This window comes from Dendrobates tinctorius, unplaced genomic scaffold (genome assembly GCF_039654945.1).
Source record: "Dendrobates tinctorius isolate UK_male_01 unplaced genomic scaffold, ASM3965494v1 ptg000071l, whole genome shotgun sequence".
NCBI classification, from domain to species: Eukaryota; Metazoa; Chordata; class Amphibia; order Anura; family Dendrobatidae; genus Dendrobates; species Dendrobates tinctorius.
Window position 1 is genome coordinate 9,050,060 of NW_027361739.1, and position 25,228 is coordinate 9,075,287.

The following is a 25,228-nucleotide window of genomic DNA, read 5'->3' on the forward strand; positions in this document are numbered from 1 at the left end:
GCTTAGTGGCGGCCCTGTGCTGCGCCCAAGAACGCTAGTTTGAAACTAGCCTGATGCATCTTTATGTAGAGCAACAATTCTTGTTTTCAGACCCTCAGACAGTTCTTTGCCATGCTGTACCATGTTGAACTTTCAGTGACCAGTATGAGAATGGAGAAAAGGATTTCCAGTTTGTCAAGAAGCGCTTCCAGCTGATTCATTAATTACTCCGAATATTCCAAGGAATATCAAGTTTATTGTTAGACATAAAAACACAATGCGTTTCGGCTATACATAAAATTAGCCTTCATCAGGTAAAATCATTTATATCTTTAAAAGACACATTTATATAGGGGGAAAAAAAAAAGTTCAATTATCTTCAATTAAAAACACATGCACACCTCTCCAAACTGTTGGGAGGCTAGTTTCAGGTGGAATCTATATTACTTGGAATCAAAAAAAAAAAAAAAACTCATTTTCTATGTGGTTTTTTTTCCTTCTTTTTTTTTTAATTATATATATATACACTCACTGGCCACTTTATTAGGTACACCTGTCCAACTGTGTGTTAAGACTTAATTTCTAATCAGCCAATCACATGGCGGCAACTCAGTGCATTTAGGCATGTAGACATGGTCAAGACAATCTCCTGCAGTTCAAACCGAGCATCAGTATGGGGAAGAAAGGTGATTTGAGTGCCTTTGAACGTGGCAAGATTGTTGGTGCCAGAAGGGCTGGTCTGAGTATTTCAGAAACTGCTGATCTACTGGGATTTTCACGCACAACCATCTCTAGGGTTTACAGAGAATGGTCCGAAAAAGAAAAAAAATCCAGTGAGCGGCAGTTCTGTGGCCGGAAATGCCTTGTTGATGCCAGAGGTCAGAGGAGAATGGGCATACTGGTTCGAGCTGATAGAAAGGCAACAGTGACTCAAATTGCCACCCGTTACAACCAAGGTAGGCAGAAGAGCATCTCTGAACGCACAGTGCGTCGAACTTTGAGGCAGATGGGCTACAGCAGCAGAAGACCACACTGGGTACCACTCCTCTCAGCTAAGAACAGGCATCTGATGGCTACTTTCAGCAGGATAATGCGCCATGTCATAAAGCTCGAATCATCTCAGATTGGTTTCTTGAACATGACAATGAGTTCACTGTGCTCAAATGGCCTCCTCAGTCACCAGATCTCAATCCAATAGAGCATCTTTGGGATGTGGTGGAACGGGAGATTCGCATCAGGGATGTGCAGCCGACAAATCTGCGCCAACTGTGTGATGCCATCATGTCAATATGGTCCAAAATCTCTGAGGAATGCTTCCAGCACCTTGTTGAATCTCTGCCACGAAGAATTGAGGCAGTTCTGAAGGCAAAAGGGGGTCCAACCCGTTACTAGCATGGTGTACCTAATAAAGTGGCCAGTGAGTGTATATATACTTCCATGTTTAAAATTAACAAGGTTATTTATCATTTAGCATCAATATTAAAGAATTTACCTTATGAAGGTTAATTTTATGTATAGCCGAAACGCGTTGTGTTTTTATGTCTAACAATAAACTGGATATTCCTTGAAATATTCGGAGTAATTAATGAATCAGCAGGAAGCGCTTCTTGACAAACTGGAAATCCTTTTCTGCATTCTCTGACGAATCTCCTACAAGGTAGTTTGTTCCACCTGTTTTGAGCTGCAGGCCAGCAGATCCAGACGAGTACTCCAGTACCCAAACACAGGGTTATACGCTGAGCAACAAGACACCAAAAAGGTGAGAAGAATTTTGTATTTCTATCTGACATAATTAAAACTCTGCACTTAGATCTGCAATTCGGAGTAATTAATGAATCAGCCGGAAGCGCTCCTTGACAAACTGGATATCCTTTTCTGCAGTGACCAGTATGAGAGTGTGTGAGAGCAATAAAACCAAATTTTACACACCTGCTACCTATTCGCACCTGAGCCAGCAGCTCCTGCGACCGAGCGATCACATGTCTCGGCTCATTAAGGTAATGAATATTCACCTCTCTCCTTGCCAATAGGAGTGAGAGAGGTGAATATTCATTACCTTAAAAAGTGGGCACTACCTTAAAAAGCGGGCACCTGTGATAGGCCGGCAGCTGCTTTGAAACTGGCGACTGCTGCTAACACTGTGTGCATGCTGTAAGAGAAATGAATGTTCATTTCTTTTTAGCAGCGGGCATGGACTTCTGCCTCCTGTCACCTGCTGCTCTGCTGCTCCCCATCCCCCTCCATCTCGCAGGGTTGGGGAACCTTTTTTCATCCGGGGGCCATTTGGAAATTTCTACCATCATTCGAGGGCCACACAAAAATGATCACCTTGAAAATTACCCCGGTATATTTAGTCAAACAATTAATTACAGTAACTCACCCTCAATGTGACGGCTGGAGCTGCTTCTCCATCACTGGGGGCTATACAAATCACAGGTGGTTGGATATACAGTACTTGGGGGGATATACAGCACTTTCGGGGTAAATGCAGCACTGGGAAATATACACATCACTTGGGGGGCACATACAGCTGTGGGGGGATATATAGCACTGGGGGGGACAGAGATCGTCGGGGAGGCTCATAGATCACCGGGGGGACAGATCACAGAGGGGTGATACGAATATTACAGGGGTGGGATGCAGAGATCACAGGGGTGCATATAGCTGGGGGGCACATAGCTTTGGGTGACAGATCACAGGGGGTACATGGGAGCACAAACAACACAGCGGGTACATATCAGGGGGCGCATAGATAACAGGGGACACAAAGCTGGGGGCACAGAGATCACAGGGGCATATAGCTAGGGGGGCACAGATCACGGGAAAAAAAAATCACAGGGGGCACATAGATCACAGGGGACACAAAGCTGGGAGCCAAAGATATCACAAGGGTGCACATAGCTGGGCGCAGAGATCACGGGGGACATATAGCTGAAGGGCACAGATAACAAGGGGCATAGAAATCACATGGGGAAACAGCTGGGGCGCCCATAGATGGAGGGCACAGAGATCACAGGGGGGCATATAGCTGGGGTGGCACAGATCACAGGGGTAACAAAGATGGAGGGCACAGATCACAGGGTGTTAGGGCTAGCGTAATGCACCAAATAATAAAGATGGTAATAAGGTGCGTTCGCAGCCCGAGGTCCACCGTGCAGGGGTGGTAACCTGCTGCTCAGTAATGGCAGGACTCTGCTGCTTCACAGAGCCGCACTACCGCTGAACATAAACGCTGGAGCCTGTTTGTGCTCACAGAGCTCGGCTAAAAGAGCGCACAGTGTACGGCCATAAAACGCTACCCCAAGGACACGGGGTTAGAGTCCCTCTAGGCCCACTGAGTGCATGGCCTCGCTGCCACGAGCACCGCTAAAGACGCTGGCAGCGGAGTGTGGAGTACGTGCACTGAGGTGTGCTGGATCACTTGTGAGGACCAATGTCTGACTCAAACCCTGACCTACCTACACCTAAGCCTGGGCGCTAGCAAGCTAGGCTGCACAACACATGCGTACCAAGGGTAGGGGTTTCATAATGAGTCAGTCACCAGATACATTCATATGTGCATACATCTCTCACACCTTATAGTCTGTAAATACAGTCTATCCTAGCGCATGGGCGAGCGGCCATGCGAACCTTTTATAGCCACGGGCGTCCGAGACCTTCCTGGCTTCTCGGATGGGCCAATCCGAACACGAGCAGGACCTGAGCACGTGACCCTCGATCTCCAATGGGAGATCACTCCACGGGCATGCTCAGTGGCCCGACATGAGGACTTAGTCCCTGGAGAATCTCGCTGCTGAGCAGCATGCATTGTCATAGCTGTGCCAGAGGTGGCAGCAGCAAGCAAACCCACGGAGTTGGCCTGGGCAGAGCGCTGGGACCGACGAATCTGCTGAGCAGGCTCCACTGCAGCCGAAGAAGAATGGGAGACTGCTGGGTGCAAGGCTCTGGATTCCTGCTGTGCAGTGGCAGGAACCCGACGCCTAACATTACCTCCCCTCCTAGGGCCCCCTCCCCTCTGAGCCTCGCTACGCTCAAACGCCACAATGAGGAGCGGAGCGTGGATGTTCTCCACTGGCTCCCAGGTCCGAGCCTCTGGACTATGACCATTCCAATCCACCAAATAAAACTTTTTGCCCCACATCACCTTGCATCCCACGATGGCATTGACCTCAAACTCGTCCGAGGACAAGTCTGATGTCTCGGCAGATGACTCGGAGAACCGGGACAAGTGAGCAGGCTTAAGGAGAGACACGTGGAATGTATCAGAGATAGCCAAGTGTGGTGGATGGGCCAAACGGTAGACCACAGAGCTGATCTGCTCGAGGACCTTGAAGGGGCCAATGTAGCGTGGTGCGAACTTAGCGGACTCTACCCACAGCCTGATGTTTCGGGCATCAGCGGAGGTCCTCATTCTCTCCTTGGAAGCCCGGATAGCATCCTGGGTGCGATCCCAAATGTCGCGTGCCTCCACCGCCCAGTCTGCCACCCTGGAGTCGGTGGATGACACGGGCATGGGCACAGGGACGCGCGGACGCTGGCCGTAATTTAGGAGGAATGGGGTCTGACTGGTGGAGTCGGCCACAGCATTGTTCAAAGCGAACTCTGCCCATGGCAGCAAGGATGCCCAGTCGTCCTGCCTTTGGGACAAATATCTTGCCCAGAAGTACTGACTCAAGGGCAACCGGAGCCACAGTCCTCAGGCTCTCGGATGGGACAATCAGCCGAGGCTCCTTCTCCTCTTCCTCCGATGACACCACGGAGAGGGAGAGAGCATCGGCCCGAACGTTCTTCTCCCAGGAGAGAAAATGGAGGGTTAAGTGGAACCGGGAAAAGAACAAAGACCATCTGGCCTGGCGAGAATTTAGCCGCTGGGCTGTTTGCAGATACACCAAGTTTTTGTGGTCGGTGAACACCTGGAAAGGGTGGCGAGCCCCCTCCAGGAGGTGTCTCCAGTCCGAGAAGGCCAACTTCATCGCTAGCAACTCCCCGTCCCCGATGGCATAATTCCTCTCCGCCAGTGTGAAGGTCTTGGAGAAAAAGAAACATGGGTGCTTCCGACCTTGCGTGTCCTTCTGAAACAGGACCGCTCCAGCACCGACGGAAGAGGCATCCACTTCCAGAATGAAGGGCTTATCTACATTGGGGCGATGTAGAATGGGAGCGCTAGTGAAATGGGACTTAATGGAGTAGAAGGTCTTGGAGACCGGTTCCGACCACAACTTTGGATTTGCACCCTTCTTGGTGAGGGCTACCAAGGATGCTACCAAGGTGAAGAAGTGGGGGATGAATTGGCGATAGTAATCTATGAACCCCATAAAGCGTTGCACCGCTTTGAGATAATGAGGTTCCTGCCAATCCATCAACTCCTGTAGCTTGGCAGGATCCATGGCCAATCCCCGGGCGGAGATGATATAGCCCAGGAAAGGCAAGGACTCCTGCTCAAACACACACTTCTCCAACTTGGCATAGAGGGAGTTTGCCCGCAGGCGATCGAAAACTTTGCAAACATCTCTCCGGTGGGAGTCAATATCTGGAGAGTAGATAAGAATATCATCCAGATAGACTACAACCGAGGTTGTAAGCATATCCCGGAAGATATCGTTCACAAAGTCTTGGAAGACGGCCGGGGCATTAAAGAGGCCGAAGGGCATCACCAGGTATTCATAGTGCCCATCCCTGGTGTTAAATGCCGTCTTCCATTCGTCCCCATCACGGATGCGAATCAGGTTGTAAACCCCCCGCAGATCAAGTTTGGAAAACACCCTCGCTCCCCGTAGCCTATTGAACAGCTCTGATATCAGGGGCAGAGGATACTTATTCTTAACGGTGATGGCGTTAAGACCCCTGTAATCAATGCAAGGACGTAGTTCCCCACTCTTCTTCTGGACGAAGAAGAATCCCGCCCCCGCTGGTGACACTGACTTCCTAATGAATCCTCTTGCCAGATTCTCCCTGATGTATTGAGACATGGCCTCTGTCTCCGGGAGAGATAGGGGATAGACTCGACCCCGGGGAGGCTCAGCACCAGGCAAGAGGTCAATAGGACAGTCATAGGGGCGATGCGGTGGAAGGGTCTCCACCGCCTTTTTGGAGAACACGTCCGCATACTGTCGATAGTGTTTGGGGAGCGAGGAGAGATCTGTGGGCACCTCGGTGGAGGCAACCTGAATGCACTCCCTCAGACATCTAACCTCACATGATTTACTCCACCCAATAATCTTCCCTGAGGACCAATCTACAGTGGGGCAAAAAAGTATTTAGTCAGTCAGCAATAGTGCAAGTTCCACCACTTAAAAAGATGAGAGGCGTCTGTAATTTACATCAAAGGTAGACCTCAACTATGGGAGACAAACTGAGAAAAAAAAATCCAGAAAATCACATTGTCTGTTTTTTTTTCATTTTATTTGCATATTATGGTGGAAAATAAGTATTTGGTCAGAAACAAAATTTCATCTCAATACTTTGTGATATATCCTTTGTTGGCAATGACAGAGGTCAAACGTTTTCTGTAAGTCTTCACAAGGTTGCCACACACTGTTGTTGGTATGTTGGCCCATTCCTCCATGCAGATCTCCTCTAGAGCAGTGATGTTTTTGGCTTTTCGCTTGGCAACACGGACTTTCAACTCCCTCCAAAGGTTTTCTATAGGGTTGAGATCTGGAGACTGGCTAGGCCACTCCAGGACCTTGAAATGCTTCTTACGAAGCCACTCCTTCGTTGCCCTGGCGGTGTGCTTTGGATCATTGTCATGTTGAAAGACCCAGCCACGTTTCATCTTCAATGCCCTTGCTGATGGAAGGAGGATGGCACTCAAAATCTCACGATACATGGCCCCATTCATTCTTTCATGTACCCGGATCAGTCGTCCTGGCCCCTTTGCAGAGAAACAGCCCCAAAGCATGATGTTTCCACCACCATGCTTTACAGTAGGTATGGTGTTTGATGGATGCAACTCAGTATTCTTTTTCCTCCAAACACGACAAGTTGTGTTTCTACCAAACAGTTCCAGTTTGGTTTCATCAGACCATAGGACATTCTCCCAAAACTCCTCTGGATCATCCAAATGCTCTCTAGCAAACTTCAGACGGGCCCGGACATGTACAGGCTTAAGCAGTGGGACACGTCTGGCACTGCAGGATCTGAGTCCATGGTGGCGTAGTGTGTTACTTATGGTAGGCCTTGTTACATTGGTCCCAGCTCTCTGCAGTTCATTCACTAGGTCCCCCCGCGTGGTTCTGGGATTTTTGCTCACCGTTCTTGTGATCATTCTGACCCCACGGGGTGGGATTTTGCGTGGAGCACCAGATCGAGGGAGATTATCAGTGGTCTTGTATGTCTTCCATTTTCTAACTATTGCTCCCACAGTTGATTTCTTCACTCCAAGCTGGTTGGCTATTGCAGATTCAGTCTTCCCAGCCTGGTGCAGGGCTACAATTTTGTTTCTGGTGTCCTTTGACAGCTCTTTGGTCTTCACCATAGTGGAGTTTGGAGTCAGACTGTTTGAGGGTGTGCACAGGTGTCTTTTTATACTGATAACAAGTTTAAACAGGTGCCATTACTACAGGTAATGAGTGGAGGAAAGAGGAGACTCATAAAGAAGAAGTTACAGGTCTGTGAGAGCCACAAATCTTGATTGCTTGTTTCTGACCAAATACTTATTTTCCATCATAATATGCAAATAAAATGAAAAAAAACAGACAATGTGATTTTCTGGATTTTTTTTTCTCAGTTTGTCTTCCATAGTTGAGGTCTACCTATGATGTAAATTACAGACGCCTCTCATCTTTTTAAGTGGTGGAACTTGCACTATTGCTGACTGACTAAATACTTTTTTGCCCCACTGTATATGGGGGGAGTGGTACCACAACCAGGGGACCCCTAGAAGTACCTGGTCAATACACTCGGGCATGACGAGGAGGGATATCATCTCCTGATGAGATGGAGCCAGTGAGAGTAACAAGGGGGGGTCTGGTGGGTTATCTGTGAGGGTAAAGTGGCGCCGTTCACCACTCTGACGGTGACTGGTGTAGACATCATAACCAGGGGTATAACATGCCGTTGAGGGAAGGCTGACAACATAAAATTGTCCTCTGCCCCGGAATCCACGCAAACCTCCACTGCCAGAGTGGATGAATCAAACTCAAGTGTCCCCTTAAAGGACAGCTTGGAGGAAAACGCCACTGATTCTAGTGCGCCGCCTCCTACGGCCACTAGGCGCGAGCATTCTCCCAGCTGCTGTGGGCACCAGTTGGTAAGGTGACCGGACTTCCAGCAAACATGACAGCTCACAGGAGCTCGAGTGGACCGGGGCCTGGATCCCTCATGGGAAGCCCCCTGATGCTCGGACGCCCGATCGGAAGATTCCAGAGGTTTAGCAAAACTAGGTGCCAACCTAAACCTCTGCCTACACTGGGCCCGCTTCAACCTTCGCTTGGCGAAGCGAAGATCAATACGGGTGGAGACAGTGATAAGCTCCTTCAGTGTAGCTGGAATCTCCCTGGTGGCCAGAGCGTCCTTCACATGGCCAGCCAAACCTCTCCAGAATGCCGGAATGAGGACCTTATCTGGCCACTCTAACGCTGAGGCCAGCATCCGAAACTGGATGGCAAAGTGGCTGACCATGGACGAGCCCTGATAATGCCAGCAGCCGGAGAGCGGTGTCATGGGTGATTCGTGGTCCCAGGAAAACCTGCTTCAGAGTTTCCAGGAACTGCGAGACACTCTGCACCACGTGATCACCACGCTCCCACAGCGGTGTGGCCCACTCCAAAGCCCTGCCCGACAAGAGGGAACTAATAAATCCCACTTTACCCCGCTCAGAGGGGAATCGTGCGGCCAGCAGCTCCAGCTGTATAGTGCACTGGCTTACGAAACCCCTACAAGAAGCACTATCACCCGAGAATTTCTCGGGCAGCGGGAGGCGGGACAAAGTCGGGGCAGGGATGGCTGTGGTCACACGGGAGACAGCCTCTGTGGCTGCCTGGACAGCGACCTCAGTAACATCCGCAGCTGAGGCTGAACGCTCGAGAGCCGCCAACCTGCCCTACAGCTGCCGGATGTACTGCAGCAGTCGCTGTTCATCCGCCATTAAGAGCCAGACCCTGGCGCTAAGATAATGTTAGGGCTGGCGGAACGCACCAAATAATAAAGATGGTAATAAGGTGCGTTCGCAGTCCAAGGTCCACCGTGCAAGGGTGGTAACCTGCTGCTCAGTAATGGCGGATGCTATATGGCAGTATACTATAAAGAGACACGCGGGTTATCGTCACCCGGGGTGTACAGGGGCGGACTCTGTTGCTTCACAGAGCCGCACTACTGCTGAACATAAACGCCGGAGCCTGATTGTGCTCACAGAGCTCGGCTAAAAGAGCGCACAGTGTACGGCCACAGAACGCTACCCCAAGGGCACTCTGTTAAAGTCCCTCTAGGCCCACTGAGCGCACGGCGTCGCTGCCATGAGCGCCGCTAAAGACGCTGGCAGTGGAGGATAGAGCACATGCACTGAGGCGTGCTGGATCACTGGTGAGGACCAATGTCTGACTCAAACCCTGACTTACCTACACCTAAGCCTGGGCGCTAGCAAGCTAGGCTGCACAACACATGCGTACTAAGGGTAGGGGTTTCATAATGAGTCAGTCACCAGATACATTCATACGTGCATACATCTCTCACACCTTATAGTCTGTAAATACAGTTTATCCTAGCGCATGGGCGAGCGGCCATTCGAACCTTTGATAGCCACGGGCATCCGGGACCTTCCTGGCTTCTCGGATGGGCCAATCCGAACATGAGCAGGACCTGAGCACGTGACCCTCGATCTCCAACGGGAGATCACTCCACGGGCATGCTCAGTGGCCCGACATGAGGACTTAGTCCCTGGAGAATCTCGCTGCTGAGCAGCATGCATTGTCATAGCTGTGCCAGAGGTGGCAGCAGCAAGCAAACCTACAGAGTTGGCCTGGGTAGAGCACCAGGACCGACGAATCTGCTGAGCAGGCTCCACTGCGGCCAAAGAAGAATGGGAGACTGCTGGGTGCAAGGCTCTGGATTCCTGCTGTGCAGTGGCAGGAAGCCGATGACTAACACAGGGTGTATATAGGTGGGAGGCTCGGATCAAATTAAAAAAATATGAGGAATAATCCTGGCTATCCGGGTAGGGACAATGGTGCCCACCTTGCAGGTAGGGGTCCTCAGGCAGGATTCTGGCTTTTCAGGTCAGGTTCTCCCCACAGGCTGGAGGATGTAACAGTATTCACAAGATAATGTCTTCCTACAGGGGCGGATGAAAGGGAATCCTGCACATGTGATGGGGGGCTCCCACCAGCGCTAGAAGGGACAACTTTCAAATTAACACTTGTTGGGATTTTGCCCCCCCACCTCCAGCCCAGCCTGACCCCCATTCACCACAGAAAATAAAGGGATGTGGACAGCGGTGGGCACTGACACACCATTATGCGTCCCCACAAGAAACCGGCAGAAAGTTGACCTTTTCAGAAGTCTGAATGGAGCCGTGGAAGGGGGAGGGCAGCTCAACAAAGGTGGTCAGTCACCTGTTGGACAGCACTGGAGCCCTACTGACCTACAGGATGTAGCAGAGCTGCTTCTGTGAGGGCAGCAGAGCCGGGTTTGGCATGTGGCACAGCTGCAAGTAAGGCCTCTTTCACACATCAGGTTTTCGCCGTCAGGCGCGATCCGGCGCTTTTGACAGAAACCAGATCCGGCGAAATGCAATGCCGGATCCGGTTTCCCCCCCATTGACTTGCATTTGCGCCGGATGGCCATGTGTTTCATCCGGCTTTCGCCGGATCCGGCAATGTGTCGCGATCCGGCGTCTGGAAAAAACGGTGACTGTAACGTTTTTTGTCTCCGGCAAAAAAGCTGGACACGCCGGATCCGGCGCGTCCGGCTTTTTCACACAATGAAAGCCTATGAGCGCCGCAATGCGCCGGATCCGGTTTTTTGGTCTGAGCATGCTCAGTAGCTCTGCCCACAAGACATATATAAAAGCAAGACAGTGGGACCCACAGCCACACCCAACATGCCACCCAAGACAGCAACCAGGCGCAGGAGAAGGCAGGAGACCACTGCAGCACCATCCGCACCACCACCACCCCAAATGGAGCAGCAAATAGAACATGCTGAGGAGGGGAGGCCAGCAGCAGATGAGAGACGGTAATTATCAAATAACCCATTCCTCCAAACTAGGGCTATTGAATATCAAGATATTCATTGGCCCTTTGTTTCTCTTTATTCAACAGCCGCCCAATAGATGCAGCAGCAGCAGCAGCAGCAATGGCAGCAGCTGGAACACCACCCACAGGCATGGAGTGTGGCCACCAGGAAGACAGCACATCATCTTCTGGGAGCCCTCCCTCGCATCGTCAGCGTTTGACGGTAAGTTTTTATTTCCAAAATCCATCTTCTCTGTAATATATGTCTATTCATTGCCTTTTATTTCAAAACAGGAATCACAAGATGAAGAGGAGCTCCCAGAAGAAGAAGGAAGGGGTGGACAGACACCTGGAGTGGGCTCACAATTGGTAAGTTTTTTGCATCAAACGCAGAAACACAACATCACACTACACACAACACATAGAAAACAATGTTCTGCAGACCACACACAGCAAACAAATGCCTACATCCAAAGACATAACATTTTTTGTTTTCTTCTCTAGTCTTCCCAATCTGGTGCTTGGCCAAGAGGTCCTCGCAGTGCCTCCCAGGGTCGTCGGCGACAGCAACGCGGCGGTCACCAGCGTGTAAGTATAAATATTTTTGCTTTGTTTTTTTGCACTTTTTATTTCATTTCTTTTGTGAAGGCTAATTGTTATTTTTGTCTTTTTCTTTAACAGCCTTCACAGCGTGCTCCCGACTCTGACGGTGAGGATGGAGGGATTGATGTGGACCGCCTCATCGATCTCGTCAGAGAAAGGGAGCCGCTCTGGAATATGGCTGACCGCCGCCACGCTGACCTGATCGTTACCCGACGACTCTGGGAGGAAATCTGTTCGCTCCTTGTTGGCCGCTGGGAGGACCTCGAAGCTCGGGCCCAGATTAAAGAGCGTAAGTATATACAGTACCGGTTGCTTGATGTAAACCAGTGTTTCCCGAACTCCAGTCCTCGTGGTCCCCACGGATCATGTGTTCAGGATTTCTATTTACTATAGAAATCCTGAAAACATGACCCCTGGGGACCATGAGGACTGGAGTTTGGGAAACACTGATGTTGTATACTAACCACTACTTTCTCGTTTCAGGGAACAGAATTGTGAATCGGTGGCGGTCTGTGAGAGATCGTTTCAAGAAGGAGTTCAATAAAGAGATGCGGGCCCCGAGTGGATCTGGAGGACGCAGGAGCAAGTACAAGTACGCAGAAGCCCTGTCGTTCCTCCGGGAAACAATGGTCACCAGAAGGTAAATATTACACACCACATGTGAAAAAAAATGTTTTATGTAAATTTTTTTTTCAGCCAGGGCCATACCATGTCAGTATTTTAATTGTTTTTTTTTCTCTTTATTCCACAGCACGGTGAGCAGCACTCGGGAGCCGGCACGATTGGACCCTTCTGAGGCGATCCCTGAGGAGACCGGCACCGAGGGACACTTCGACCGCCCCGGTACATCTGCACCTTCCCAGCCTTTCCACACATTCGACCCATCTGTCCCATCCACCAGCACAGGAGCATCGTGGCCGCCTACATTACATGAAGCTGCTGGTGAGGAGATCGCTTTCCCTTTACCCCACCCTTCTGCCCCTGCCACCTCTAGTACACCTGCGGGTACTGGGCGGCAGCGGCAGAGGGGTCAGGAAAAGACTTATGCGCCAGAGTTCTTGCATCTGAATGCATCTTTCCAGAACTGTCTAAAAGTCTTGTCAGAGCAAATCTCCGCAGGCTATCAGCAGATCAACTCCAGCATTCTGGAGGTGAAGACACTTCTGCAAACCATGCATTCAGAAGCAAGATCTTCGCCAAACCACACCTTTTTCAGGTCTGTTGTGGAGCGCATGGAAACGCTCTCTCCTGCCCAGCAGATGCATGTAATGCATTCATGCCACGCTGCTCTCCAGCAAGTTACCTCCCAACCTCCTCCTCCTCCCACCACAGTAGTTCCTCCACCTGCACCCCCTCCAGCCACTTTCCATCCTCCCCCTCCTATTACATCTACACCCCCTCCAGCCACTTTCCATCCTCCCCCTCCTATTACATCTACACCCCCTCCAGCCACTTTCCATCCTCCCCCTCCTATTACATACCATCCACCTCCAGCCACTTTCCATCCTCCCCCTCCTATTACATACCATCCACCTCCCCAGCACCATCCACCTCCCCAGCACCATCCACCTCCCCAGCACCATCCACCTCCCCAGCACCAGCAACCTCCCCAGCACCAGCAACCTCACCAGTACCAGCAACCTCCACAGTACCTGCAAACTCCCCAGTACCAGCAACCTCCCCAGTACCAGACATCTCCCCACTTCCAGCAACCTGCCCCGTACCAGACATCTCCCCACTTCCAGCAACCTGCCCCGTACCAGACATCTCCCCACTTCCAGCAACCTGCCCCGTACCAAACTCCTTCCCCATACAACTTGCCATCAACATCATCTGCTCCTACAGTCCCTGCCCAACCCTCCACTCCACCACCCACCACCTCTTCTGCTTCCCACATGTCCACCCATTCTGTAGTTTTTTTCACACCTTCACCTCTAACTGTTCCTTCCCCACCACGATCCCAGTCCTCTCTCCACACTCCCAGTGTCGAAGTGTCCCGCAGCCCCTACAGCAGTATTTCCACCACACACTACACAGAATTATAATGTGTGTATTTAAATAAAAATGACCAGTTTTATGGTTTCAGTTTTATAGTTTCAAAGTTTTATTAAACAAGTTTATTAAAATTTTAAAAAAGTTTACTAAAAAAAACATTTTTAAATAAAAGTTAAATTATTTTACACTGGTTGTCTGTCATTTCTTTCTGCGGCGAAAAAGGTTAAATACAGGGTATTTAAAAGGTGAAATGGTATTCAAAACTAGGTATATAACTGTGGGTAAATTTTAGCTTTTTGCCACAGTTGTGTTCCTGGTTGTGTTTGAAGCAAAGTATTTCACCTAAAAAGTTGTGTTTATTGTTGGTGATTTCCTAACAATGTACACAACTTTTGTTAAAAGGTGAAATACTTTGCATAAAACACAACCAGGTACACACCTGTGGCCTAAAGCTAAAAATAGAGACGATGACAAGATAGCCAACTTTGGTTGGCAAAGGTATATACTGTTGGTACAGAAGGTACACAAGTTTGGTTAGGGCACAAATCTTTCACACTCTGTCATCCTGCCAGTGTACTCTGCCTTGAGGTGACATAAAGTATAGTGCAAAATTGTCCCTCATTACTGAAACCGTCACAGAACTTCTAGTGGTAATGTCATGGTAATCTTGCAAGGTGGTTTCTTCAGAGGTGTCCTCAATGGAAATGGGTTCCTTGCAGATAACAAAATTGTGGAGTACCACGCACGCTTTGATCACCTCGTCCACAGTTTCTGTCTTGAGGTTGATCGCAGTCAATAGGACCCGCCATTTGGCTGTCAGAATACCAAAGGTACATTCAACCATTCTTCTTGCTCTTGTGAGGCGGTAATTAAAAATGCGTTTTGGCCTTGTCAATCCTCTGCTAGAGTACGGTTTCAAAAGGTGTTCTGACAGCTGGAAGGCTTCATCCCCTACACAGACAAATGGCATAGGTGGACCAGATGTTTGCGGCAGCGGTCTAGGTGGTGGGAACTGGAAGGTGTTTCCATACAGTTTACGCCCCATGGCAGACAGTTTGAAAACTTGAGAGTCATTGGAGCGGCCATAGGCCCCAATATCAACCGCAATAAATTTGTATTCCGCGTCAGCGATGGCCATGAGGACAATTGAAAAATATTTCTTGTAATTGAAATATTCCGATCCCGATCCAGCTGGCTTTACAATGCGGATATGTTTCCCGTCCACAGCGCCCAAGCAGTTTGGAAACTGACATATCTGTTGAAACTTGTCAGCAATTTCAATCCACCTCTCTGTTGTGGGCTCTGGTAAAAACTCTTCAGCTAAGGAGTCCCACAGTGCACGGCATGTGTACTTCACAATTCCAGATATGGTGGAAATCCCGAGTCTGTACTGGAAATGCAGTGACGAAAGGGATTCTCCAGTTGCAAGAAATCTGTGGGGAATTAAAAAACAATAAATTAGTTTTAAATCACAGCATTACATACCAAAACTGACCTATAACACTTGGAGATACAAATTACCACCAACAAGATTGCAGTGAAAGTGTGCTCTGATGCGATCATATCCAATAAATGTGGCTTACCTTAAAGTCACCATCAGACGCTCTGCGGGTGAAACAGAGAAGCGGCAATAGGTGTCCGCTTTTCTTATGAGGTGTGCAATGCGCTCCACCAAGTAATCAAAATTCTCCATTTTCATCCTAACATATCCAAAAAATTTATCCGGGTTTCGTCGAAGGTCCATGCATAGTGTAGAATAGACCCCACGCGTCATTCTCTTGGCTGTGATGGGGTGGATCCACAAACGTCGTCTACGATGCCTGATGCGCTGCTGTCTCGCTCTCTCCTTCTCCAGAACAATCACCCTCAAACGATTTGCCTCCGCAGTAAAATCCGCCAAATTCTTCAAAATATTTCCAATGACAACATCCATCTTCGCCAGTAACTTGCTCTTCTCTCCAACCTGCACTTTCTCCTCTACAACCTGTCAAAGAAGGGCTGTAGGAACATGCTATATATAGTTTTCCAGTAGCCAATCCCGTTCGGAAGGCCACAAGGGTCAATTTTAAAAACCGGATCCGGCGTAATCCGTCGAAAAACGGATAGAAAAACGGATGAACCGGATGAGACGGATCCGGTTTTGTCTGTCCAGAAAAAGACGGATCCGCCAGAAAACCGGATCCGTCACATCCGGTTTTACGAAACATTTGCCGGATCCGGCGTTCCGGCACGACGCCGGATCGCGCCTGACGCCGAAAACCTGATGTGTGAAAATAGCCTAACAGACACACAATCAGATGCTAGCAGCCGTCAAAACACTGATGTGTCCGCTACCACCGAGCTGGATCCAGCCTCAGAACAATGGACGGGGTCTGGATCTGTGCACGCAGGAGCCTCCTCCAGTTCCGGGCACAGCAGTGCGCACTAGGGTGACCGGATCTCATATGGGGGGGAAAAAATGTCAGAATCTTGTTCGTCTGGACCCCACAAAACGATTCCCCTTTCCAGATATTGAGAGAGCCAAAATTTGAGCTCGATCAAACGACGTTAACCCGTGCCGCTCGTCGCTCAAAGTTTGAAAAAATCAAAATTGAGGTATTTTAAGATTTAGGTATTTTGCATAGTCTGTTAGACTATAAAGAATGTGACAACAACATTGCAGAAATAGCCCTGACCAAATTTTCGAACCATTTGTGGTATTTGAATGCAGAGTTGGTCGGATTATTTTTTTTTTTGATCCCACCATTACAGACAATGAAAAGTTGTTAATGGCTAATAAATTGCTCAGTAGCACAGATGAACCATCAGAGCATGCTAACCTACATGAGTTGATAATTTTACATAGTTATCTAATCTATTCTAGAGCTTTTGTTAAAGTAGTTTTTGAAACGTCAGAATATAATGCTTGGCATTTGCTTACAACTTGCAGGACATATAAGAAAATGTCTGGAAACTTCATAAGAAAATGGTAGCTCTTGGAGTCCCTCTCAACTTATGCTTGTGGATTTATAACTTCCTGACAGCCAGGATACAGAGTGTAAAAGTTGGACCATTCACTTCGGACACCTTGGTCACAAACATCGGGGCACCTCAGGGGTGTGTTTTGTCCCCGTTACTGTTTTCTCTCTATACGAATGATTGCATCTCTTCAGCAGACTCAGTAAAAATCTTGAAATTTGCCGATGATATGACACTGATTGGTCTCATCAGGGGAAATGCTGAAGACTTGTATCAGAGTGAGGTGGAAAGAATATGTGACTGGTGTAAAGCCAATAATCTTGTACTCAACACTAAAAAAACTGCTGAGATGGTTGTGGATTTTAGGAAAGATCAACATGAGATACTTCCAATCTACATCCATGACGAAGTGGTTCTTAGGGTCACAGAGACCAAATTCCTTGGTGTTATCATCTCTCATGATCTTAAATGGGGGAAAAACGTGGATGCTGTTATAAGAAAAGCACAACAGAGGATGTTCTTCCTGCGTCAGCTGAAAAGATATGGTTTGTCTAAGAATCTGCTGATCTTATTCTTTAATGCTGTCATCAGATCTGTGATTTGTTCCTCTCTGATAGTCTGGTATGGGGGAGCCACTGCGCATGACAAACTCCGCTTACAAAGGACTTTCAGAACAGCTGAGAGAATTATAGGCTCCCCCCTGCCTAAAATCCAGGATCTTTATGATAAGAGTATTCGATCCCACGCATTGAAAATTTCATCCGATCCCTCTCACCCGGGACACTCCTCATTCCAACTACTCCCTTCAGGACGTCGCTTCAGAGTCCCCAAATGCAGTACCAACCGCCATATGAACAGCTTCTATCCACTCTCTGTTCAACAATTAAATCGTCATGTGTAGACTATATACTGTATCTGTCTTGTTAGATGTTACTTGTTGTATCTGTTGTTATATATTATGTTGCCTCTTTGCCACAAAGAATTCCTTGTATATATGTAATATGTACTTGGCGATAATAAATTTGATTGATTGATTTGATTGATATTGCTTTTGTTCTTCATCTTTTGTCAGAAGGTCGTTAAAGTCGGTTACTTCCTACCTCTTTTAATTTTTCTTTCCTAACTTTTGGATTTACAACCCTAGCGTGCTCTGATGGTTCATCTGTGCTACTGAGCAATTTATTAGCCATTAACAACTTTTCATTGTCTGTAATGGTGGGATCAAAAAACGATAATCCCACCAACTCTGCATTCAAATACCACAAATGGTTCGGAAATTTGGTCAGGGCTATTTCTGCAATGTTGTTGTCACATTCTTTATAGTCTAACAGACTATGCAAAATACCTAAATCTTAAAATACCTCAATTTGGATTTTTTTCAAACTTTGAGCGACGAGCGGCACGGGTTAACGTCGTTTGATCGAGCTCAAATTTTGGCTATCTCAATATCTGGAAAGGGGAATCGTTTTGTGGGGTCCAGACGGACAAAATTCCGACATCGATTTTTTGCGGTCACCCTAGTGCGCACCCCTGGAGCTCTGGACCGGTGCTAGCCCCTGGCAGGCTGCATAAAGTTTTCCAGGATTGCTCCATCCCTCCGGCTCTGCTGCATCTGTGGGAACCAAGCCGGCTCTCACTTACCCTTTGAGCAGCTCCCACATGGCTGGGGGGAAGTGCGACTCTGGCTGGAGGAGGTGAAGTTCCGGGTTCACACAGACCGGGAGTCGGCAGCTCGCACTGCAGTGATCGCAGCAGTACACCGACTGAGAGCAGAGGAGAGCACTTGGGGGTTAAAGGGCCGACAGCTGACAGGATACAGCTGCCGCCCGAGCATTGGGGACTCCAGGGACCTGCCCGTGGGCCATATGAAAAGCCACTGTGGCCCACATGCAGCCCGCGAGCTGGAGGTTCCCCACCCCTGTTCTAGGACAATGACTCATGTATAAGCTGAGGGGGTCATTTTCAGCACAAAAAAACATTTGCTGAAAAACTCGCCTTATACATGAGTATATACGGTAATAAAAACTGGAAATTGCCCTTAGTAAAGCTGGGCCCCTACACCTAAAACAACTTGGCAACGCCTGGCACACAAGTTTTCTCCAATGGTTCTCCAGAGAAAGAAATCGTTAATATAACAAATCCGGACGAATGTAACAAGGAAAGCATGCTGATTTCCACCTCCCAATCCTCTGAACTTCGGCATCAGGAAGACCCTCCTTAGCCGCCTCCGTAGCTGCCCCATTGCGGAAAGAATGGGTGCCATACTCACCAGCTGGAACTCCTAACCCCTTCAAACATCTATTGAACACAGCCTGAAATTGATACCTAGTTAAAGGTAAATAATCTGCATGCGCAAAGAAAAAACTACCTCCCGTCCTCATAGACACATACGCCTTAAGCAAAGAGACCGGGCACAACGTAAATCTGGCAGCACGTAGCAAAACCCAAGAACCCCTACCCAAAGGATCAGTTTTCGATTTACGTATTCTCACACGCACCGACTCATCCAAGAAAACCACATCCGCAAACCGCAAACCACACCCCAAATCCAGCTTCAAACGTGGAACCAATTCCCCAACCCTTAACGCCCCAAAGAATGCCAAGCCAAAAGCAGCAGACACAAGGGCTGCTTCGAACGCAGAATTGCACACTTTATCAGTAATACCTATGAGTTGACTAAGAAGGGCAATGGACACCGGACACCTACACTCATTACTAGGCTGAACCCTCCTCCAACCCTTCATAGCCTGCCGGACAATGAAACATTTTGTAACATCGGATCAACCCAATAACTGAAAGTGAAAAGCAACGCCGGACAAGCGCTGCTGCGCTGACGTACCCGATAGACCCTTACTATGCAAATGACACACGTACTCCACCGTAACTTGCAATCTCGAAGACTCACACATCTGAACAGGCCTGTGATCCGCCAACTGACACCATTCCATCCATGCCTTAACATATGCTCACCAAGTCGACTGGGACACAGAGGAACGGACAAGGGACATCAACTGTTCCTGACCACGTCCCACAGAATCTGCGGGCAACTGAAAACTTCCAGAAGGGCATTGGGACCAGGATCCATGGAAACCTGCAAGTCAGAAAAATCAGAAGCGTTAAGCAGCAAAACATCGGGGCCTTGTACCAGTTGAGCCCAAAGCCAAATGTTGAATTTCAAACAGCGCAAAGCCAGTCTACGAAGAAGGTCCAAGACCGGCGGAAACCTAGATGAGAAATGATTGAGGCAACAAGACACCCCTGGATTAACCGTCCTCCAATGAATTTCCTGATTGCACAGCAAATCACCCCACAACTCAATCAAAACGACGATCGGAAAAATCGCACACATGGTCCTGTCATAACAAAAACCCAACCTGACCCAAAACTCCGGCCAATTCTCCTGACACAAGCGATTCCCAAATCCCGACGTGAAACCAACGACACCATCCCCTGACTTAAACAAATTCAAATCCTGTGCCGTCCGGCATGGTAACATAAAGCAAGTGTAACCATTGAATGTTTGCAAAAAGGAAAGCCACACATCTGCCTTCATGGCCCTCATAACCCGCACCCTGTGGTGTGGGCTAGAGACCCCTTTCATAGCCAACGACAGCCGTCGTGAAAACGCCCTACCCACCGGCATTACTCTACTCGCAAATACTAACAACCCCAACAGAGATTGCATCTGCAAGAGGGTAACCTTCCAAACTGACATGAAACCCTCAATCAACGAGACCAATTTCTGAACCTTGTCCCCCGGCAGGCGATACTCCATTGCTACCGTATCAATTTCGATGCCTAAAAAAGACAACATGTGAACCGGACCGATGGTCTTCTCTGGCGACAAAGGCACACCAATCGTCCGCGCGATTGACGTAAATGTGGAAAGCAAATTACCACATAACTCTGAGTCATTTGGGCCGACAAAAAGGAAATCATCCAGGTAGTGAGTGATGGACCTACTTCCCGATTCCCACCTCACTACCCACTCCAAAAAAGAACTAAAAAGTTCAAAATAATAGCACAAAATAGAACATCCCATGGGAAGACACATATCAAAATAAAACTCTCCTTCTACCTGAAAACCCAACAAATGAAAACAATCCAGATGAACCGGCAACAAACGAAATGCCGAATCGATATCAGACTTCGCCAACCAGGTTCCTTCCCCCGCTGTCCTAATCAAAGCCACAGCCCTGTTGAAGGATGCATAAGATACTGACGCATCATCAGGGGAAATACCATCATTCACTGAAGACCCTTTTGGGTGAGACAAATGGTGAATCGAGCGAAAGGAACCAGGGTCTTTTTTAGGCACCACTCCCAGAGGCGATACTCTAAAATCCTGAAAAGGCGGGGATACAAACGGACCGGCCATTCTACCCAGAGCTACCTCCTTCTGCACTTTCGCCACCAGAACATCCGGGTGTTTGCGAGCAGACTTCAAATTTGCCAGAAAACCGGGGGACCTATGCAATTTAAACGGGATGAAAAAACCTTCCGAAAAACCAAAACGCAGCATACCTGCAGCCTCCCTGTTAGGATAACGGTCTAACCATGGTTCCATCGTGACTACGTTCACCGGCGTCTTTCCTCTCAGTTTGCTGTGGCTTGACTGGCAGCTTTCCCGCAGGGCGGGAACACTTAGACGCCTGGTGGGAACCACCACATGCCGAACACTCATGTCGGAATTTGCAGAGGCCGTAAAACCGACAGTGTCCCTCATTAAACAACCAACAGGTACCGGGTCTCCGCATGACCACTGAACTGGAACCTGTTGATCCTTGTCCAGCAGCCGCTGACGGAAAGGGATACTGCTTCTGAGTCATCATAAGGCGCAACCAAACCTCAGTCGCCTTCACCCCCCATCCAATTTCCGGGTGAAGGGCTAACCGCCTCCTGAATTCCTCATCGTACCTCCACCAAGCTGAACCCCCATGAGCCTAATATGAGTTGTAGATCATATCCTGATAGATAAACAACTCTGAACAGCGGCTCAGGTGCTCCTGTCCCATAGTGCAACCCAGTACGGCAAAGGCTTGCAACCAATTATTCATAGTTTTAGCCACCTTTGGACGCACTCTCTCCAAAAACCTTTCAACTGGCCTCCTATCTTTGTCCACGGTGTGTTGGTCCACCGAAACCAACGACCAAATATCTATATAATCGTTACTCCAAATCTTCTTTCTAGTATCATCATCAATGTGCGACCCAAGTGCACTAATCCCACAAAACATGGTATCCTTATACACCCCCGCCAACGGGCCACCCCCTTGTAGTACTTGCTAGTACTCCTTCGCTGTACTAGCTTTGGGGGGCAATTGCCCGATCAACGCTTGCAACACAGAACACATAGCTGTAGTATTGAAACTCGGAGAACCCAATAGGGAACACTCGCCCGGATTCACCGTTGGAGGAGGGACTCCCATAGATGGAGGAACTCCGGCTCCCGGATGACCCGCCGGAATGATGATGCCGTGACTTGTAGCCTTGGGAGTTGCTCTCGCCTCGACCAGGCTGTAAGTCCTTGATCGGGCCCTCGACTCCCGGTGCTCAGAAGGAGGACCACGGACCCGCTTGGGACTCACAGATGCGCTGGACACCTCTGACACTGAAGATGGATAGCCACGTCTCGAGGACCGGGGATGGTGACGACCACTAGAGGAACCCCTGCGGCCTGAGTGCCTTGATCTTTTATGGCGACGCTGTGATCCGTGGTGCCCGTGACGGCGCGACTGTGGGGACGATGAGTAAGAGGAAGAGAAGGAGGAGGATCCCCGGCGTCTACGCCTGCCTCGCCTCCTCCTCGTGGGGGAATCAACCACTGCAGCAGTAACTGAAGGCTCCCTACTACCACCAGCTACAGCAGAAGCGGGGGCCTGGCTCTGACCCACAACCCCTTGTGTACCGCCGTGCTGCGGTGCCGCAGCAGGCACTATAGTGCCCGGCGCAATCAAATCTTTAAAAACATTTAAAATTGCAAACAAGCAATAATAGAAACTGGACCCATAATAAGGTCAAGCCCTTGCTGCTCCACAATAAACTCTCACTCCAAATCAGAGGGACACTGGGAGTGGATAATAAATGTTGAACATGCAGTATACAAGGCTGAGGATTTCAAACATTAAACAAGTCACAGACACAGTGAAAAAATCCAATATAATGAGTTACAAAATATATAATGCACGAATTAATATTGGTATTGGAACCCTCCTTGGAAACTGCACATATGTTATTGCCCAGAAAAACTCCCTTTATATTGTCCACTAAAAGGTACCTTGAATACTGAGTCCAGAAAATGAGCTTAAGGCTGTGTGCACATGTTGCGATTTTTAAGTGGCGAAAACACTTAAAAACTCATACTGAACGCACCCCATGCATTCCTATGGCATTCCGCACATGCTGTGCTAATGCTGCGATTTTTTTCCGTGGCAGAATCGCATCGCGGAAAAAAATGCAGCATGCTCATTCTTTTTGCGGAATCGCCGCAATTCCGAAAAGAATTGCCGCGATTCTGCACCTATAGGAATGCATGAGATCCGCTTACTTCCCCCATGTGGCTATGCCCACCATGCACAAAGTGAGCGGCTCATGTGCGGATGGTACCCACGGTGTGGAGGAGAGGAGACTGTCCTCCAGGTCCTGGGTGCCATATCCCTGTAAAAAAACTAAAAATAAAAAAATCGGGTTATATTCACCTCCCGGCTCCCGCGCAGCCTTCCCGCGCCTCAGCGATGCTTCCGTTCCCTGTAATGCCTTGCGAGACCTTTCATGATGTCATGGTCTCGCGATTACTGTAGTGGTCCCTATTCCTCGCGAGATCGCTACAGTATCGCGAGACTTTACGTCATCAATGGTCTCGCAAGGCATTACTGGGAACAGAAGCGTCGCAGACGCCCGGGAAGGCTGCGGGGGACATCGGAAGGTGAATATAACCCGATTTTTTATTTTTTTTTATTATTTTTAACATTAGATCTTTTACTACTGATGATGCATAGGCAGCTTCAATAGTAAAAAGTTGGTCACGAGTGTGACCAACCTGTCAATCACATTCCAAGCAATGCTTCAAATCGCTTGGAAAGTGCTTGAATTTCGCATGCGAAAATCGCGGCAAAAACGCAAAAAAAGGGCAAAAACCCGCAAAAAACTGCACGTTTTTCCTGTGAAGAAGTGCAGGTTTTTTTACGCAAACGTGGGCACATAGCCTTAATAGCAAAAAAATCCTAGCATTCACGCTGAATCAAAATACATTATGGTTCATGGATCAAAGAGTGGGGCCACTTCCAGGACCTCAAAATATCATTTAGCCGTCTAAAGCACCTCTGTCCCTCTCAAGAGAGATGGGATAATATACGACCTGTATATTGTAGATTGGATGGTTAAGGCGCCTGAAATAAGCCCAAGGGCATGATGGTAGAAGTGGAGCGCAGTGGAGAAAAGCAAGGGCAGAAGTGAGCCCGACGCGTGTCGCCAGAATAACTGGCTTCCTCAGGGGCAGCTTGTGCAGTGTGCCAAAAGAGCGTCTTAAATACCTGTAAAATCACAGGCGTCAGAGATCAGCTGGAGGCTGAGGGCGTCGGGGGAGGATGTGTCATCATAACCTCATTACCAGGAAGTTGAAAGCAAGCGCAGCTGCTCAATGCTTAGAGTGAAGTCAATGCCATGGTGTTTGCAGATGGCCACGGTGTAGTTAACTGCGCATGCGTGAGTCCGAGCAGGCGCAGAAGAGCCTGGGGCAGAGGATAGAAGGAGAGGAAAGTCTCCTTAGTGACATATAATGGAGTGTGCGTGCGTGGGTCCGGGCATGCACAGAAGAGCCTGGGGCAGAGAATTGGAGGAGAGGAAAGTCTCCTTAGTGACATATAATGGAGTGCGCGTGCGTGTGTATAGGCATACGCAGAAGAGCCTGGGGCAGAGAATAGGAGGAGAGGAAAGTCTTTTTAGTGACATATAATGGAGTGCGCGTGCGTGTGTCCGGGTATGCGCAGAAGAGCTTGGGGCAGAGGATAGGAGGAGAGGAAAGTCTCCTTAGTGACATAAAATGGAGTGCGCGTGCGTGAGTCCGGGAATGCGCAGAAGAGCCTGGGGCAGAGGATAGGAGGAGAGGAAAGTCTCCTTCATGGCATAGAATGGAGTTCGCGTGCATGTGTATGGGCGGGCACAGAAGAGCCTGGGGCAGAGAATAGGAGGAGAGGAAAGTCTCCTTATTGACATATAATGGAGTGCGCGTGCATGTGTATAGGCGGGTGCAGAAGAGCCTGGGGCAGAGAATTGGAGGAGAGGAAAGTCTCCTTATTGACATATAATGGAGTGTGCGTGCGTGAGTCCGGGCATGCGCAGAAGAGCCTGGGGCAGAGAATAGGAGGAGAGGAAAGTCTCCTTAGTGACATATAATGGAGTGTGCGTGCGTGTGTCCGAGCATGCGCAGAAGAGCCTGGGGCAGAGAATAGGAGGAGAGGAAAGTCTCCTTATTGACATATAATGGAGTGCGCGTGCATGTGTATGGGCGGGCACAGAAGAGC